Source organism: Pristiophorus japonicus, chromosome 8 (genome assembly GCF_044704955.1).
Source record: "Pristiophorus japonicus isolate sPriJap1 chromosome 8, sPriJap1.hap1, whole genome shotgun sequence".
In the NCBI taxonomy this organism is placed as follows: domain Eukaryota; kingdom Metazoa; phylum Chordata; class Chondrichthyes; family Pristiophoridae; genus Pristiophorus; species Pristiophorus japonicus.
Genome location: NC_091984.1, coordinates 115,361,424 through 115,382,412, shown reverse-complemented (window position 1 = coordinate 115,382,412; position 20,989 = coordinate 115,361,424). Strand labels below are relative to the sequence as shown.

General features: G+C 43.0%; 1 protein-coding gene across 1 annotated transcript in view; it reads left to right on the top strand.

Annotated features, from left to right (window-relative positions):
- The window catches only part of cdc73 (cell division cycle 73, Paf1/RNA polymerase II complex component, homolog (S. cerevisiae)), a 472,921-nt gene that overhangs the window by 201,132 nt on the left and 250,800 nt on the right, over positions 1 to 20,989 (top strand). The gene's annotated exons all lie outside the window — the stretch shown is intronic.

Sequence of the window (20,989 nt, the reverse complement as noted above, 5' to 3'; positions counted from 1 at the left end):
GAACCAGTGGATGTGGTGTATTTGGACTTTCAAAAGGCTTTTGACAAGGTCCCACACAAGAGATTGGTGTACAAAATTAAAGCAGATGGTATTGGGGGTAATGTACTGATGTGGATAGAGAACTGGTTGGCAGACAGGAAGCAGTGTGTCGGGATAAACGGGTCCTTTTCAGAATGGCAGGCAGTGACTAGTGGGGTGCCGCAGGGCTCAATGCTGGGACCCCAGCTATTTACAATATACATTAATGATTTAGATGAAGGAATTGAGTGTAATATCTCCAAGTTTGCAGATGACACTAAGCTGGGTAGCGGTGTGAGCTGTGAGGAGGACGCTAAGAGGCTGGCAGGTTGACTTGGACAGATTAGTTGAGTGGGCAAACGCATGGCAGATGCAGTATAATGAGGATAAATGTGAGGTTATCCACTTTGGTAGCAAAAACATGAAGGCAGAATATTATCTGAAGGGCGGCAGATTAGGGAAAGGGGAGGTGCAATAAGACCTGGGTGTCATGCTACATCAGTCATTGAAAATTGGCATGCAGGTACAGCAGGCGATGAAGAAGGCAAATGGTATGTTGGCCTTCATAGCTAGGAGATTTGAGTATAGGAGCAGAGGTGTCTTACTGCAGTTGTACAGGGCCTTAGTGAGGCCTCACCTGGAATATTGTGTTCAGTTTTGGTCTCCTAATCTGAGGAAGGACGTTCTTGCTATTGAGGGAGTGCAGTGAAGGTTCACCAGACTGATTCCTGGGATGGCAGGACTGACATATGAGGAGAGACTGGATCAACTGGGCCTGTATTCACTGGAGTTTAGAAAGATGAGAGGGGATCTCATAGAAACATATAAAATTCTGACGGGACTGGACAGGTTAGATGCAGGAAGAACGTTCCCAATGTTAGGGAAGTCCAGAACCAGGGGACACAGTCTCAGGCTAAGGGGTAGGCCATTTAGGACTGAGATGAGTGAGAAACTTCTTCACTCAGAGAGTTGTTAACTTGTGGAATTCCCTGCTGCAGAGAGTTGTTGATGCCAGTTCATTGGATATGTTCAAGAGGGAGTTAGATATGGCCCTTATGGCTAAAGGGATCAGGAGGTATGTAGAGAAAGCAGGAAAGGGGTACTGAGCTGAATGATCAGCCATGATCTTTTTGAATGGCGGTGCAGGCTCTAAGCACCGAATGGCCTACTCCACCTATTTTCTATATTTCTGTTTCGGCACAATCCCAGCCTGGCATGAGGTTGAAAAGGCAGATGAAAAACTTCTGGGGCAGATGGAATTCCAACCGAAGTACTAAAGAATGGCGGAGAAGTACTCTTGGCGTGAATCCATGACCTCATCTCTTTTATTTGGAAGGAGGAGAGCATGCCAGGGGATTTCAGAGATGCCATAATCGTGACCATCTTCAAGAAAGGAGACTGGTCCGATTGCGTTAATTGCAGAGTTTCCCTGCTGTCTGCCACAGGGAAAATTATCGCAAGAATCCTCCTCAATCGTCTCCTCCCAGTGGCAGAAGAGCTCCTTCCACAGTTGCAATGCAGATTCCGCCCACTAAGAGGCACAATGGACATGATTTTCACTGCGCGACAAATTGAAGTAAAATGTCGGGAGCAGCATCAACCTCTGCACGTGGCCTTTTTTTGACCTCTCAAAGGCCTTCGATTCTGACAACCATGAGGGATTATGGAATGTCCTTCTCAAATTTAACTGTCCTCAAAAAAAAAAAAAAAAAAAATTTGCTACTATCCTTTGCCTGCTTCACGATGACAAGCAAGCCGTGATTCTTACCAACGGATCCACCGCAGTTCCAAGACAGGTGCAGACTGCGGTCAAGCAAGGCTGTGTCATTACACAAATGCTCTTCTAAATCTTTCTCGCTGCAATACTTCATCTCACCTTTAACAAGCCCCCCACTGGAGTGGAGCTAATCTACAGGAGGAACGGGAAATTGTTCAATGTCGCCTCCAGTCCAGAACTTGGGTTTTTCCAACCTCTGTCATCGAATTACAGTATGCAGACGACGCTTATGTTTATGAACACTCGGAGGCCGAACTCCAAACCATCGTTGACGCCTTTATTGAAGCATACGAGAGTCTGGGCTCTATATTAAACATCCGTTAGACAAAGATTCTCTATCAATCTGTCCTCGCCGCACGGTACTAACCCCCCCCACCCCCGATTATCAAGATCCATGACGAGACCTTGGACAGCGTGCACCATTTTCCATACCATGGGAGCCTTCTGTCAGCGAGGGCACTGCAGCCATGGGGTGCCAATCAAGCGGGCTGCTTTGTCCTGGATGATGTTGATTTTCTTGAATGTTGCTGGTGCTGCACTCATCCAGGCAAGTGGAGAGTATTCCATCACTCTCCTGACTTGTGCCTTTATAGATGGCAGAAAGGCTTTGGGGAGACACTCATCGCAGAATACCCAGCCTCTGACCTGCTCTTGTTGCCATAGTGTTTATGTGGCTGGTCCAGTTAAGTTTCTGGTCAATGGTGACCCGCAGAATGTTGATGGTGGGGGATTCGGCGATGTTAATGCCATTGAATATCAATGGGAGATGGTTAGACTCTTGCTTGTTGGAGATGGTCATTGCCTGGCACTTAAGTGGTGCGAATGTAACCTGCCACTTATCAGCCCAAGCCTGAATGCCATCCAGCTCTTGCTGCATGGGGACATGGACTGCTTCATTTTTTGAGGAGTTGCGAATGGAATGAATACTGTGCAATCATCAGCGACATCCCCACTTCTGACATTATGATGGAGGGAAAGTCTTTGGTGAAGCAGCTGAAGATGGTTGGGCCTAGGACACTGCCCTGAGTAACTCCTGCAGCGATGTCCTGGGTGTGGGATGATTGACCTCCAACAACCACAATCATCTTCCTTTGTGCTAGACATGACTCCAGCCAGTGGAGAGTTTTTTCCCTGATTTCCATTGACTTCAATTTTACTACAGCTCCCTGATGCCACACTCTGTCAAATGCTGCCTTGATATCGAGGTCAGTCACTCTCTCCTCACCTGGAATTCAGCTCTTTTGTCCATATTTGGAACAAGGCTGTAATGAGGTCTGGAGCCGAGTTGTCCTGGCGGAACCCAAACTGAGCATCGGTGAGCAGTTTATTCGTGAGTAAGTGCTACTTGATAGCATTGTCAACGACAGCTCCATCACTTTGGTGATGATTTGAGAGTAGACTGATGGGGCGGTAATTGGCCGGATTGGATTTGTCCTGCTTTTTATGGATAGGCCATACTTGGGCAGTTTTCCACATTGTTTGGTAGATGCTGATGTTGTAGCTGTACAGGAACAGCTTAGCTGGAGGTGCGGCTAGTTCTGGAGCACAGGTCTTCAGCACAACAGCCAGGATATTGTTGGGGTCCATAGCCTTTGCTGTATCCAATGCGCTCAGCCGCTTCCTGATATCACGTGGAGTAAATCAAATTGGCTGAAGATGGCTTCTGTGATGATGGGGTCCTCTGAAGGAGGCTAATATGGATCATCCACTCGGTACTTCAGCCTTGTCTTTTGCACTCACGGCTGGGCTCCAACATTATTGAGCCTCCTCTTCCCATTAGTTGTTTAATGGTCCACCACCATTCACGACTGGATGTGACAGGACTGCAGAGCTTTGATCTGATGTGTTGATTGTGGAATTGCTTAGCTCTGTTTATAGCACGCTGCTTCCGCTGCTTAACATTCATGTAGTCCTGTGTTGCAGCATCCCCAGGTTGGTATCTCATTTTTAGGTACGCCTGGTGCTGCTCCTGGCATGCTCTTCTGCATTCCTCATTGAACTAGGGTTGGTCCCCTGGCTCGATGTAAAGTTAGAGTGGGGGATATGCCAGACCATGAGGTTACAGATTGTGGTGGAATACAATTCTGCTGCTGCTGATGGCCTACAGCGCCTCATGCATTCCCAGTTTTGAGCTGCTAGATCTGTTCTGATTGTTGGCGGATGGTTGTGAAGCAGATGAACCCAATCACTCAAATGTGAGGTGTTAAATTTTGATAGGCAGAATAGAGGGGTAATTTATTACTTGGAGGGTGAGAGGCTAGGTGGGGTAGAGGAACAAAGGGATCTCAGAGTACAAATACGCAAATCCCTAAAAGTTGCGGCACAGGTCAGCAAGGCCATAGAAAAGCAAACCAAGCACTATGATTTATTTCTAGAGGTATAGAATTAAAAAATAGGGAAGATATGCTAAACCTGTATCGAACCTTGGTTAAGCCACACTTGCAGTACTGTGTGTAGTTCTGGTTGACACATTATAAAAAGATTGAGGTACTGAAGAGGGTTCAGAGAAGATTTACAAGGATGATACCAGAAATGTGAGGGTATACATATCAGGAATGATGGAACAGGCTGGGTCTCTCTTCTCTTGGGGGGGGGGGGGGGGAAGAAGGTTCAGAGGTGACCAATAGAGGCCTTTAAAATTATGAAAGGTTTTGATAAGAGTGGATACAGAGAAAATGTTTCCACTTGTGGGGAAGAGCATAGCTAGAGGCCATCAATATAAGATAGTCACCAAGAAATCCAATCGGAAATTCGGAAGAAAATTTTTTACTCGGAGTGGTGAGAATGTGGAACTCGCTACCACAGGGAGTGGTTGAAGTGATTAGTATAGAAACATTAAGGGGCGGCGAGACAAGCATATGAGGGAGAAGGGAATAGAGGGTTATGCAGATAGATTTAGATGAGGAAAGACAGGAGGAGGCTCGACTGGAGCATAAACGCCGACATGGATTGGTTGGGCCGAATGGCCTGTTTCTGTGCCGTATATTCTATGTAATCCATTGTAACTGTTAGTTTTTTTTTCATCTCATTCTCTTTAATTTCACTTCTTTAGCACTTTAGCATTGAATTAAAATTGAGGCTTTTGCAAATTTCAAATTATATTTAAAAAAAAGTTTTGTAATTAAAATTTGTCGATGTGCAGTAGTTTTTACGACAGTACTTAAAATTAATGTAACTAGCAGGAAAGTGAACAGACGCAGCTTTAAATATAATTGTCAAACATCACACCCAGTATCGACAATGAGAAGCGGGCACACCTATCTCACTGATATCTAAGTAAATACCTGTTTTTTTAAAAACATTATTAAAATACTCTTTACATTTGGCACTTTCATATTATGAATATTGTATAGTACGGGTGTGACGTCCAAAATCCGGAAACCTCGGGACTGAGGCCGTTCCGGATTCTAGATATTACCAGATTTTGGAACATCTTTGCCTGGGAGGGGGAGCGTGGTGGGGGGGTCAGGGGAGAGGGGCCCGGGAGGGGCGGTTGTCAGTCATCTGCTGGGAGGTTGTGGGGGGGGGGGGGGGCCTTGGTCAGGCTGCTGGAGTTCTGGGCATCTGTCGGGGGGTCGGTGAGGCCGAGGTCGTCGGTCGGGCCACTGGAGTTCTGGGGGTCGGTCGAGCCAGCAGAGGTCGGTGGGAGGTCGGGCCGGGGGGAGGCTGGGCGGCCAGAGATCGGGCCAAGGGGGTGGGGGGGGCGGGGAGGAGGTCGGGCCGAGGCGAGGTCGGACAGCCGGAGGTCGGGCCGAAGTCGGTTGGGCCGAAACGGGGGAGTCCAGATTTAGAAACATTTTCTGGATGACCCCGCCACAGATCGGTCCGGATTCCGGACCATTCGGGATTCTGGAACTCTAAATTTTGAACATCACACTGTATTATAATTTAGATGGGAGAGTCCGTTATTACTAATCAATTTGAAACGAGGTCCTTTGGGGGTCCGTGATTATTAATCGATTTAAAAAGGGGTCCTTCAAGCAAAAAAGATTGAACTGCTATATTCATGCACCATTGCTCTTTTCCATTGGCTCTCCAAGTGAGCTCAATTATATAACTTTGGGTTCTTCTATGTTTTTTAATCGTTTTTTCTTCATTTCCCCCTCTCCTGCTTGCTTGCTGTGGTAAAATTCTTGGTCATTCACCAGTTCCTTCACCAAGCACATGGATCTTCATGCATGAGCTTCCACAGTGAGTGTCAAGCTGGCTTATCTGGTCATGGTAGCATCAAATTGAGCCTAATCTTGTCCTCATCAGACGTCTAGATTCTTACAATTTCAGGAGGAACAACTGGCAACAGTTTTCCCCTTCCTAATCCAGGAGTGCTGACATGGATTGTGGAGCTGCTACCTTTGATGTAGCTGAGATCAAGTAACTCCGTGCAGATTGGAATGGAAAATGGGACCTCCCTGCCCTGTAGGCCTCAGTTGCTACTGAATGCACTAGCTGAGCAACCCTTTAGTTTTAGACAGTAACTTGTCACCTCAAAACTTAAGTTTCACTAATATTTAGTGTTTTTTAAAAGTATATCTTCCCATCAGTGACTGGATTGTTTTTGAAATTCTACATGTTAACTATGCTTAACCCATCTGCCCATTTGTTGTATTTACAGTATTAGACATATTCCCAGGAATGGATTAAAGCCATGGTGAAGTTATAGATGTGAATTGGCATTTTCTATGATCAGCAGAGTTTACTGTAGCTCCTGCTTAAAACTCCATGGATGGCCAGCAGTGAAATGTATCCTTGATCTCGGTGACTCTTGGGCATCTTTACCTAAACAAATTGTGCACACCTGAGTTTGCATGTCTGCGTTCAAGTGGGCAATCAGTAAGGTTATTTTGAAGAACATGGACCAGTTCTCTTTGGCTTTATCTATGACTTACTTGCATTTCTGACCCATCTAAGGACTGTACATTCAGTGCTTTAGGATTCTTGATTTCCAAATAAGATTTTAGCTCCACTGATTACTGTACTTAAAATTTGAAATAGACTTCAGCCAGCTGTAGTTTTTCTGAAGCTTGGGAAAGACTATTAAGTTGTCTGGTTTGAAGCTCAGTAGTCTTTGAACTCCAGATAACCAAACTATGGATTCTTTGAAGAACAGTCAACATTTTATTTGTAAATTACAATTAGATGATTGTCAAACAATGCAAGTTTACAAACGTCATTATCTCTAAGCCAGCAAGATGAACTTTGTTGTGAGGACACAGGCCAGGAACTTTGACTTGCAACTCAGTTTAGGTGCAGAAGGTTGTGCTCGAGCTTTTAATCCCTTTATGTTTTGTATAAGTATTGCTTGGATTTACCTGGTCTGAACAAGGCATAAAATGCTGCTTGTCAAGTGGTTCTATATTCAAGATGCTCCACTGTGTCTTTGATCTGGCTTGATTTGACAGCTCTGTGCTCAGAGGCCTGTTAAGCTAAGATCTATAGTGCAGGCAGTTCACTGTATCTTGGTTCTGCTTTGTTTGTGTCCAAAGCGACGTCCGAGTTCCATGGGGGAGATAGAAAAGTTAATCTCTCCTGCAAACATCGTACAAGAAATCCTTGCAGTTTGTTGGTTGTGTAAGTTAAATGTTTTGAAGATTTTTTTTTTAAAGCTGGTGCACTGATCTGAATCTTTCTTTAAAAAAAATTAAGTATTTATCCTATTAATTGCTATTTTCATTCATTTCTGTATAATACTATTTACTAAATTTGACTTGTAATTTTAACCTGTATAGTATGCCTTCACCATGTGATGTTTTTCCACCTATTGGAGACGACATAAGTATATGGTGTCCAACCTATTCCAAATCTCAGTGAAAGAATAATTATCAGTCCTAGTGCAAGCTACACATGTTCATGACCTCTTAGAATTTTAAGTTTCAGAAGATAGGAGACCTGGGTCCTCTAATAGAAACTGCAAGTTGCAATGAATGTGAAAAAAGCCTAAATTTTATCGATTCTAACTTCAAGTCGGCTGGGATATGTTTGTTGCCACTTTTCCTTCTACATAAAATCTGATTTATGTATTTTTCTTATGTCTTTACCCCCTCCTTTGCCAACTTAAAAGTTAAGTAGTGGCTCTCCATTTTTGAAGTTATTCTAAGTTACTTCAGAGGGTTAAATTTGAATTAATATATTCTGCAACTCAACCCATACTGATTAGTTGTTCTCAACAAAATACATTAACAGATTAAATTTGTGATTTAAAATAACCACCCACTACATTCACACATTGTGCTAGTGCCACAAAATACTTTCTCAGGATATTTAAAGTTTTTAGATGCCAGTCAGTCTGCCACTGTATGTCTCTGCTTCACTGGTACTTCAGTGTTAATCAGCAGCATGCTTCGAGTTCTGGGATCTGCGTTTTCCCATGCGTCTGAATATGGAGGAAGTTACAAGCTTTTGATGTGATCAGCTGATCTTTGCAGTCACTCTGTACTTTTCTCATCAGCGCACTTGCTTAAAGTCGATGTATCCTGGTGAGCAGAGCATATGTTGACTCTAAAATCAGCTGGTAACTTACTCCATGATAAAGCAGGTGGGAAAAGGCATTTTAATTGAAAAAAAGTTAATGTTTTGTTTTGTAGGATCTAAGGATCAGGATGTGAACACATAACTGGACTGCGATTTTTTTTTGTGCTTTAACTACTTGTTACCGTGTAACTGCCCATCAGATCCCTATATGATTAATTTTAGTTAATGGATACTACTTGAAACAAAAATTGTTTCAAATTGTATTTGATGTAATTTAATAGGTGCTGCTATCTTGCCCTATTTTTTTTGAAGCCCTGGATGCTTTTTCTTGGACCACAGACCCTCCATAATATCATCTTTAGGTGGGTGGGGCACTCCAGTTTTTTTTTTACTATTGCACAAACTCCATTCCCTGATCAGCTAAATGGGTAATATGGTTAAGTGGATGAGTAAAAGTACTCTTCTACCTTCCCATGTCCAAAATATAACACGCTGTAAAAAAATAAGTTTTGAATTCAGGATAATGTGCATTTTATTGGAGTTGTGCACTTTTTTAATACCTGGATATATGTCGATTATCAAAAAAATTAAAAAGCCCCTCTGCTTGGAGATAGCACTCTCGCCTCAATGAGAAGGTTGTGGATTCAAGTTGCACTTGAGTATGTTATCTAGGCAGTACTAAGGTTGTGCTGCATTGTTGGAGTTCAACTCTGAGGATTCAAGTGCCTCAATGGCACTAATTGAAGAGTAACAGGGAGCTCTCTGTGTCCTGTATAATTTCCATCCTCCCTCAACCAACACTATCAAAAACATATCAATTGGTCATTTATTTCATTGCTCTTTGAGGATCTTGCTGTGTGCAAAATGACTGCCACATTCACCTACATAAGTAGTTCAAAAGTTGTTTACTATGTGTAAAGTGCTTTGACATTTCTGAGACATGATCATATAATTGCAAGTTTTCTTAATCCCATAATTTGTAGATTTAGTCATTGTTGCTTTTTACATCTGCATAAGTGAGGTTTTGAAGAAATTAAATTACACCATTTACAGCTCATAACATTGTTCAGTTTGTGATGGCATTCTTATAAATCTAATCACTGGTGCAATATTTTTACTAATGTTGAATGTTTTTTATTAAAAGCTTGACTGTGATCTTGACTTTGAGTTCCTGGTATGGTCTTCATTCCTGAATGCCCTCATTCCTGCTTTGATCAAAGGCACCATCAATAATCGCATGCCTCATCCTTGCTCTCTACACCCTACATTAATTATATTTGATCTCCTCGACAGGTCAGACAGTTGACATTTGGGTAATTGCAGATGTTGGAGTAAAGTTTTGTATTGCTTTCATATATTTTTAAATTCTACCTAAATGGTTTGGTATTGTACTTGATTACGATTTTGGCCTGCCAGTGACTTAGATTGAATTCATATCTGCAGTGTTTGCATTGTGGCATGTTAAATGCTTTTGTTTTGAACTTTGAGTCGAGTTTGATGGAAACAGTCCAAATTAATAATAGAAAACTGCCTGCCATGTGCCAAGCAATTGAGCATAGCCTGGCTGATCGGTGGTTCAAAATTGCAGGTTAATTCCTTCAATCAGCCTGTGAACTATTGTTCCTTGGTACAGCACCAAACAGAATTCATTGTTAAGCAGTCACATTTTCTTCTATATTTGGGAATCTATTAAACTTCTAGTAATCTGTTCAGTAGTCTGGGGCACTGATCTAGTCTTAGTGACATTCATGTAAATTCTGTCACGTTGGAGAAGTTCCACCTCAGTATTACGATCGTTGTCAATTTTTTTTACATGACTATAAGATCTTCCCACTCTGACTCAATTTGAGACATTCTCCATGAAGAAAATTTGAAGATTCTAGGAGGAAATCTGATGATAGCTATGTGTGGTTTTCTTTGTCATGTCGTCATATCTTTAATCAGTGTAGAATGGGCCAATCAGAATCCCCATGTTTGGATATGTGTAATAAGGTGCATTGGGTTATTAACACCTCAAGAATAACAATTTGCATTTATATAGTGCCTTTTAATGTAGAAAAACACCCAAGGTACTTGACAGAGGTGTAATCCAGCAAAAATTGCACCGAGCCAGCGAAGGATATATTAGGAGAGGTGACCAAAAACTTGGCCAGAGGGGTATACAAGAGGAGAGTGAGGTGGAGAGTTGAATGGATTTTGTGAGCAAATTCCAAAGTGTGGCGCCTAAGTAAAAAGAAAGACTTGCATTTATATAACGTCTTTCACGTTGACTGGATGTCCCAAAGCGCTTTACAGCAAATGAAGTATTTTTGAAGTGTAGTCACTGTTGTAATGTAGGAAACGTGTAGAAAGAGGCTGAAGACGGTGGGATGGAATGCACAAGAGTCTAGAGTCAGAGGAATAGAAAGTTATGTGTGGGTGGGGTGGTGGTGTGAGGGTTGTCGTGCTGGAGGAGGTTATAGAGATGCAGAGGGTCACACCTGTGAAGAGATTTAAACACAAGGTAGAAATGTTAGATTGGATGTGTGGGGGTACCATGCGTCAATGTAGGTCATCAAGGACAGGAGTTATAGGTGAGGGAGATTTAATGTGTGAACTGAAGTTTACAGACTTGATGTATGAGCTGAAGTTTAGAGTGTGGAGAATGGATAGACGAAAAAGATACCATTGGTGTTGACAAGTCGGGAGGAAATAAAGACATGGTTGATAGTTTGAACAGCAGATGTGCTGAGGCATGGGTCGAGGCATGCAAGGTTAGGAGATAGAAGTAGCCGGTCTTTGTGATGGAGAGTATCTGGGGTCAGAAATTCAGCTGGGGGTGGAATAGGATGCTGAGGTTGCAAATAATCTATTTCAACATGAGATTGTAACTGGGGAGAAGAATCAAATTGGTGACAGCAGTGTGGAGCTTGTGGTAGGGGCCGAAGATGATGGCTTTGGTCTTTTGTGTTTAGCTAGATGAAATTGTGGCTCATCCAAGACTGCTGTCAGACGAGCAATGTAACCATACTGAGGCAGTGGAGAGGTAAAGCTGGGTGCCTTTGGATGCAACATATTCAAGGACTTTGGTGAGGAAAGGGAGGTTGACGATGGATTGTAGTTTGCATAGACAATGAGGTTGAGGGTATTTTTGAGGGGGAAGAGGCGGGTGATGATTCTTCAAGGCGGGGGGGCGGAGGTGGGGTGGGGATGTAACCTTTGGAGAGGAAATTATTTACAATATCAGCCAGCATGGGTGCCAGGGGGAAAGATGGATGGTCAGCAGTTTAGTGGGAAAGGAGAGAAGAGAGCAGGAGGTGGATTTGTGGAAGAGATAAGAACATAAAAAGTAGGTGCAGGGCATTCGGCCCTTTGAGCTTGCTCTACCATTCAATACGATCATGGATAATTTTCTGCCTCAACACCACCTTCCAGCACTATCCCCATATCCCTTGCTTCCCTTAATATCCAAAAATCTGTTGATCTCTGTCTTGAATATACTCAACGACTGAGCATCCACAGCTCTCTGGGGTGGAGGTTTCCAAAGTTTCACAACCCTTTGAGCGAAATAATTTCTTCTCCTTCTCAGTCCTAAATGGGCGACCCCTTATTCTGAGATTGTGACCCCTCGTTCTAGACCTCCCAGCTAGGGGAAACATCCCAGCAGCTACCCTATCAAGACCTCTAAGAATTTAATACGTTTCAATGAGATCACCTCTCATTCCTCTGAACTCGAGGGAATATAGGCATAGCCTACACAAACAAACATATAAACATAGAAAATAGGTGCAGGAGTAGGCCAGTCAGCTCTTCGAGCCTGCACCACCATTCAATAAGATCATAGCTGATCATTCCTTCAGTACCCCGTTCCTGCTTTCTCTCCGTACCCCTTGATCCCTTTAGCCGCAAGGACCATAATCTAACTCCCTCTTGAATATATCAAATGAACTGGCATCAACAACTCTCTGCGGCAGGGAATTCCATAGGTAAACAACTCTGAGTGAAGAAGTTCCTCCTCATCTCAGTCCTAAATGGCTTACCACTTATCCTAAGACTATGTCCCCTGGTTCTGGACTTCCCCAACATTCTTCCTGCATCTAACCTGTCCAGTCCCATCAGAATTTTATATGTTTCAATGAGATCCCCTCTCATCCTTCTGAGCTCCAGTGAATACAGGCCCAGTCAATCCAGTCTCTCCTCATATGTCAGTCCTGCCATCCCAGGAATCAGTCTGATGAACCTTTGCTGCACTCCCTCAATAGCAAGAACATCCTTCCTCAGATTAAGAGACCAAAACTGAACACACTATTCCAGGTGGGGCCTCACCAAGGCCCTGTACAACTGCAGTAAGACTTCCCTGCTCCTTTTCTCAAATCCCCTTGCTATGAAGGCCAACATACGATTTGCCTTCTTCACCGCCTGCTGTACTTGCATGCCAACCTTCAATGACTGATGAATCATGATACCCAGGTCTCGCTGCACCATCCTTTTTCCTAATCTGCCGCCATTCAGATAATCTGCCTTTGTGTTTTTGCCTCCAAAGTAGATAACCTCACATTTATCCTCATTATACTACATCTGCCATGCGTTTGCCCACTCAACTAATCTGTCCAAGTCACCCTGCAGCCTCTTAGCGTCCTCCTCACAGCTAACACAGCTAAACACAGTTTAGTGTCATCTGCAAACTTGGAGATATTACACTCAATTCCATCATCCAAATCATTAATATATATTGTAAAGAGCTGGGGTCCTAGCACCGAGGCCTGCGGCACTCCACTAGTCACTGCCTGCCATTCTGAAAAGGACCCGTTAATCCCGACTCTCTGCTTCCTGTCTGCCAACCAGTTCTCTATCCAGGTCAGTACATTACCCCCAATACCATGTGCTTTGATTTTGCACACCAATCTCTTATGTGGGACCTTGTCAAAAGCCTTTTGAAAGTCCAAATACACCACATCCACTGGTTCTCCCCTGTCCACTCTACTACTTACATCCTCAAAAAATTCCAGAAGATTTGTCAAGCATGATTTCCTCTTCATAAATCCATGCTGACTTGGACCAATCCTAGTACTGCTTTCCAAATGTGCTGCTATTTCATCCTTGATGATTGATTCCAACTTTTTCCCCACCACTGATGTCAGGTTAACCGGTCTATAATTATCCGTTTTCTCTCTCCCTCCCTTTTTAAAAAGTGGTGTTACATGAGCAACCCTCCAGTCCATAGGAACTGATCCAGAGTCGATAGACTGTTGGAAAATTATCACCAATGCATCCACTATTTCTACTTAAGTACTCTGGGATGAAGACTTATCAGGCCTTGGGGATTTATCAGCCTTCAATCCCATCAATTTCCCTAACACAATTTCCTGCCTAATAAGGATTTCCTTCAGTTCCTCCTTCTCACTAGACCTTCGGACCCTTAGTACATCCGGAAGGTTATTTGTGTCTTCCTTTGTGAATCCGACTGCAAGGGACCTACGTTTGTCTTGACTAATCTTTTTCTCTTCACATATCTATAGAAGCTTTTGCAGTCATTTTTTATGTTTCCGGCAAGCTTTCTCTCGTACTCTATTTCCCCCCTCTTAATCCCTTTGTCCTCCTCTGCTGTATTCTAAATTTCTCTGTCCTCCGGCTTGCTACTTTTTCTGGCTAATTTGTATGCCTCTTCCTTGGATTTAACACTATCCTTAATTTCCCTCATTAGCCACGGTTGAGCCACCTTCCCTGTTTTATTTTTACTCCAGACAGGGATGTACAATTGTTGAAGTTCGTCCATATATCTTTAAAGGTTTGCCATTGCCTATCCACCTTCAACCCTTTAAGTATCATTTGCCAGTGTAATCTAGCCAATTTGCGCCTCATACCATCAAAGTTACCTTTCCTTAAGTTCAGGACCCTAGTGTCTGAATTAACTCATAGGACAATGCCCCAATCTCAGGAATCGGTCTAGTGAACCTTCATTGCACTCCCTCTACGACAAGTATATCCTTCCTTGGGTAAGGAGACCAAAACACCCAAGGTGTGGTCTCACCAAAGTCCTATATAATGTACAGTAAAACTTCTTTACCCTTGTACTTCAATCCTTTTGCAATAAAGGCCAACATACCATTTGCTTTCTAAATTGCTTGCTGTACCTGCATGCTAACTTTGTGTTCGTTGTGCACAAGGACACCCAGGTCCCTCTGAATACTAACATTTCCTAGTATCTCATCATTTAAAAAATATTCTGCTTTTCTATTTTTCCTACCAAAGTGGATAATTTATCCATGTTATGCTCCACCTGCCATGTTCTTGGCCACTAACTTAACCTTTCCATATCCCTTTGCAGCCTCTGTATCCTCCTCACAACTTATTTCCCACCTAACTTTGTATCGTCAGCAAACTTGGATACATTACACTTGGTACCCTCATCTAAGTCATTAACATAGATTGTAAATAGCTTATGCCCAAGCATTGATCCTTGTGGTACTCCATTAATTGCAGCCTGCCGACCCAAAAATGGCATGTTTATTCCTACTCTCTGTTTTCTGTCCACTAACCAATCCTCAGTCCATGCTGATATGTTGCCCCCAATCCCATGAGCCCTAATTTTGTGTAATAGCCTCTTGTGTGGCACTTTATCGAATGCTTCTTGAAAATCCCAATGCACTGCATCTACTGATTTCCCCCTATCTACCCTGCTAGTTATAATCTCCAAAAACTCTTAATAGATTTGTCAAACATGATTTCCCTTTCATAAATTCGTGTTCACTCTGCCCAAGCATATTATGAAATGCCCTATTACCATATCCCTAATAATAGATTTTAACATTTTCTCTTCTACTGATGTCAGGCTAATTGGTCTATAGTTCCCTGTTTTCTCCCTCTCTTGACTAGCGGGGTTACATTCGCTACCCTCCAAATGTTCCAGAATCTAGGCAATTCTGGAAAAGCAATACCAATGCATCCACCATCACTGTAGCCACCTCTTTTAAAACCCTAGGATGTAAACCATGAGGTCCAAGGGATTTGTCGGCTTTTAGTTGCATTAATTTCTTCAGTACTATTTTTTTTACTAATACTAATCCCTTTAAGTTCCTCATTCTAACTTCGACCCTTGGTTCCCCACTATGTTTAGAATTTTTTTGTGTCTTCCATGAAGACAGATACAAAATATTTGTTCAATATCTCTGCCATTTCCTTATTCCCCCTTATAATTTATTCTGTCTCTGCCTGTAAGGGACCCACGTTTACTTGTGATCTCTTTCTTTTCACGTACCTATAGATGAGATTGGAGAGTGCATGAGGGGAGATGGGAGAGAAACTAGAGAAAGACATATGATCAAGACTGGGCTGGGGGAGCATGGAGCAGTTTGGCATGGTATGCAAAGGAAAGGGAGACATGGACCTCAAAGGTGGTCTGGATAGGGCAGTTGGTATTGTTGCTCATATGGAAGCAGCGATATGCCCTTCAAGGACACTTTAGAGAATGCAAAAAGAACCACAGAGGATAGATGTGGCTTATTCTAGGGTGGCAGCAGGAGTGGAAATGCGGAACATTAATGATTGGTGGGGCAAAGTACCTGAGAGGGGAGAAATGAAAGTTGCTGTGACTGGGTGAAAGGAAGGGGAGGAGACAGACGAGAAGGACTTGAAAGGGGGTCAAGAGAAAAAATGGATAGAAGTATTGGGGTTGGTCTGGAGCGGCAGCCAACATATGCTTGTGAAGGGACACAGTGGGAATTTAGCTTACAGAGGTATGGCATGGGTTAGGGGAGATATGTTCTGGTTATAAACAGATGACTGGGAAGATGATGCAAGAGAGTCCAAAGTTAAAATATGAGGTCCGTTGATGAGATGCAGTTGACCCGAATATTAGCGTGGATAGAAGATTGGCTAACTAACAGAAAACAAAGAGTCGGGATAAATGGATCATTTTCAGGTTGGCAAACTGTAACAAGTGGGGTGCCACAGGGATCAGTGCTGGGGCCTCAACTATTTACAATCTATATTAATGATTTGGATGAAGGGACCGAGTGTATTGTAGCCAAATTTGCTAACGTTACAAAAGATAGATGGGAAAGCAAATTGTGAGGAGGACACACAATCTGCAAAGAGATACAGATAGGTTAAGTGAGTGGGCAAATAATTGGCAGATGGACTATAATGTGGGAAAATTTGGTAGGTAGAACAGAAAAGCAGAATATTATTTAAATGGAGAGAGACTACAAAATTCTGCGGTATGGAAGGATCGGAGTGTCCTCGTACATAAAACACAAAAAGTTAGCATGCAGGTACAGCAAGTAATTAGGAAGACAAATGGAATGTTGTCCTTTATTGCAAGGGAGATGGAGCATAATAGTAGGAAAGTATTGCTACAACTGTACAGGGCGTTGGGTGGTCTCCTTATTTAAGAAGGGATATACTTGCATTGGAGGTAGTTCAAAGAAGGTTCACTAGATTGATTCCTGGGATGGAGGGGTTGTCTTCTGAGGAAAGGTTGAGCAGGTTGGGCCTGTACTCATTGGAGCTTAGAAGGAGAGGTGATCTTAATGAAACGTAAGATTCTGAGAGGGCTTGACTGGATAGATGCTGAGAGGATGTTTCCCTTCATGGGGAATCTAGAACTAGGGGGCATAGTTTCAGAATAAGGGGTCACCCATTTAAGACTGAGATGAGGAGGAATCTCTTCTCTGAGGGTTGTGAATCTTTGGAATTCTCTACACCAGAAAGCTGTGGAGGCTGGGTCATTGAATATATTCAAGGCTGAGATAGACAGATTCTTGAACTATCGGGTAGTCCAGGGTTATGGGGAACAGGCAGGAAAGTGGAGTTGAGGACAAGATCAGATCAGCCATGATTTTATTGAATGGCGGAGCAGTCTTAAGGGGCCATATGGCCTACTTCTCCTATTTTTTATGTTCTTATGACATAGATAAGGTGGTCAGCTGAGAACATTGAGAAACAAATGTTCAGGTTTGGAAATGGTTGTGGAGTAGGATAAAATCCAGGAGCTCCGATAGTAGTGGGTGCATGCTGGAGATTGTTCAGTGGAAACAGGACCACAGAGGAATGGAGAAAAGATCTTGAGCCAGTAGGGCTTGACTCTGCGGTCTGGTGTGGCCTCCATTGTTGGTCATCAGCACCAGCAGATGAGTTAAGAGCAATGGGAATAAAACCCAAGCACCAAGAACAATTAAATCCTGGGAGCAGGATAGGGTGAAAGGTAAACTCACAGGATCAGTGTAGATGAGTGAGTGATCTGAGGAGCAGCTGTAAGGAGGTGAGGGGCGCACATGATTGGTAAAAGTAGTAGGAGCCGTATACATACTAGCTGAGTAACAGCCTGACATAGACATAAGCAAAGAATCATATCTTTCAGCCAATGTCTCAGACTCTTACATCACCATCCTTTGGTGCGCCCTGTCCCACCAGCAGGATAGATCCAGCAGAGTCCAGAGAGAGTGGCCCTGGGAGTACTCGACATTAATTCTGGACTCCATGAAGTCTCATGACTTCAGGTCAAAAATGGATAAGGAAACCTGCTGATTACCACTTCCCGCCCTCCCTCAGCTAATGAAGTGGTACTCCTCCATGTTGAACACCACTTGGAAGGTTCACTGAGGGTAGCAAGGGCAGAGAATGTACTCTGAGTGGGGGACTTCAATGTCCATCATTAATAGTGGCTCAGTAGTACCACTGCTGGCCGTGTCCTAAAGGATATAGCTGCCAGACTAGGGCTGTGGCAGGTGATGAGAGAACCAACACGAGGGAAACTCCTACTTGACCTCGTTCTCGCTAATCTATCTGTTGCAGATGCATCTGTCCGATTGATAGCAGTGAGCACCGCACAGTCTTTGTAGAGACCAAGTCCCATCTTCATATTGAGTATACCCTCCATCCTGTTTGGCACTATCACCGTGCTAAATGGGATAGATTCAAAACTGGACAGCCATGAGGCGCTGTGGGGCATCAGCAGCAGAATTGTATTCCATCACAATCTTTAACTTAAATAAAAGCAGAAAATTCTGGAAATCTCAGCGGGTCAGGCAGCATCTGTGGAGAGAGAAACAGAGTTAACATTTCAGGTTCGTGACCCTTTGTCAGAACTGACAAATGTTCAAAATGAACAGATTCTTAAGGAGCACTGAAAAGGGAGGAAAGAACAAAAGGGAAATTCTGTGATGGGGTGGAAGACAGGAGAGATTAGAGAGACAAAAGGGGTGATGGGCTGACTTGAGATGGTAATGACCGAAGTTAGAAAAAGATTAGTCTAGCTAGGATGCGAATGGCAGAATAATTACCAGCTGCCATGGGAAGCAGAGAATTTTTTTTAAACATAAGATAGGGGTGGGGTTTAAATAAAAAGCCAAATATGGGCAGAGGTTACGGTCTGAAATTGTTGAACTCGATGTAGAGTCCAGAAGGCTGTAAAGTGCTTAAACGAAAGATGAAATGCTGTTCCTCAAGCTTGCATGGCCTTGCTTATCCTTCACTTCAAGCCAGGCGACCAACCCTGGTTCAGTGAGGAGTATGGAAGAGCATTCGAGGAGCAGCACCAAGCGTACCTAAAAATGAGGTGCCAACCTGGGGGAAGCTGCAACACATACATGATAAAAATGCCAAAGCAGTATGCTATAGACAGAGCTATGCGATCCCACAACCAACGGATCAAATCAAAGCTCTGCAGTCCTGCCACATGCAGTCATGAATGGTGGCGGTACATTAAACAACTAATGGGAGGAGAAGGCTCCATAAATGAAGCAGTCCATGCCTGCATGCAGCAAGGCCTGGATGACCTTCAAGCTTGGGCTGATAAATGGCAAGTAACAGTCGCAGCACATAAGAGCCAGGCAATGACTGTCTCCAACAGGAGGGAGTGCAACCACCATCCCTTGACATTCAATAGCATTACCATCGCTGAATCCCCCACTGCCGAATCCCCCACCATCAACATCCTGTAGTCAGCATTGCCCAGAAACTTAACTGGACCAGCCACACAAATACTGTGGCTGGTCAGAGGCTGGATATTCTGCGATGAGTGTTTCACCTCCTGACTCCCCAAAGCCTTTCCACCATCCATAAGGCACAAGTCAAGTGTGTGATGGAATACTCTCCATTTCCCACATTACAACAGTGACTACACTCCAACAGTACTTAATTGACTGTGAAATGCTTTTGAGACGACCGGTGGTCGTGAAAGGCGGCAAATAAATCCAAGTCTTTTCTTTTTGCCTGGAAGAGTGCAGCTCCAGCAACACTCAAGAAGCTCAACACCATCCAGGACAAAGCAGCCCACTTGATTGGCACCTCATCCACCACTTTAAACGTTCACTCCCTCCACCACTGGTGCACCGTGACTGCACTGAATGCCATCTGCAAAATGCACAGCAGCACCTCCCCAAGGCGGCTTCGACGGCACCTCCCAAACCCACGACACCCATTACATTTGAGCGGCATCACCTGCAAGTTCCCCTCCAAGTTGCACACCATCTTGACTGGGAAAATATATTGCCGTTCCTTTATCGTCACTGAGTCAAAATGTAGGAATTCCCTCCCTAACAGCACTATCTGAGTACCTTCATCACACAACCTGCAGCTGTTCAAGAAGATGACTCACCACCACCTTCTCAAGGGCAAGTAGGGAATGGGCAATTAATTCTGGATTTTCCAGCGATGCCCACATCCCATGAAGGAACAAAAAAATAACTTATCTGAATACTCCTAAATGAATGCATCAAAAAATGAGTGGTATTTTCTCCAACGACTTTGCTGCATTTTTATAATTAAAATAAATATATAACTGCCTGTGTGTAGAGTATTTACATATTTTTGTCTGGCAGAAAACAATCCTTTTGATATTTTGTTTTCTCCTTGCAGCCTGTACAGTATGATCTCTGTGTAGACAGCAAAGTAAACTATGCTATGATACCATACTAATATGATCGAGAAGGGCACTGATGTTGACATGATTGACATGAGAATTTTTGTAGATGGCATAAAATCAGTAGCATGCAGTGTTTTGTTTTGCAAAGCTAATTTGAGCTGAAAGCTATATAATAATCACCAATTGACAGAGTAGCTTTAATTTACGATTGCAACAATAACTACTAACTCCCAGTGATTTGTTCTTCCTACTTTTATTTCCTTGGATAACTGACTTTGTACAGAGTATGCACCGAGAACCCAATTGAAATGTTTGCCTTAGATTTCTGTTTTATATTCAGATACTTTCTCCACAAAAACAGATATTTAAAGAAAAAACAAATGACATTCTAATTTTGTCTACTGGAAAATAGAGGATTGCAATAAAGAGTGTGATATACAGAATGTTGTGAAGGGTTTCTCCTTTCTGTGTCGTGTTACCTCTTTATCCAGTGATCTTTATTTTACCAAGGGGGAAAGACCCAGCAAAATGCCTTCACAATCAAAGTACTGATAGCAACAATACCCAGGAAGGCTACAAATGGGCTTCAAGTATCAATGAACTGGAATATCACAATTTAAAATCTTCACCTCAGAAAATGCCTCTTTGATAAACAATTTTGGCTGTGTGGCAATGTTTTTGTCTTTGAAGATCATTGCCAAATTACACCAAGTTTGTTGATTTCAATGTTGTTTTTTTGATATATTAGTGTTGACTTAGTCATGTTTGAAGATAGTGATAGATGCTTTCTATTTCAGACAGCTTGGTTAAAGGAAGCTTTGTTTGCATTTTGATGGGAGGTCAAGAGGCCATTTAATTGTGTTTTTTTGATTGGCATTCTT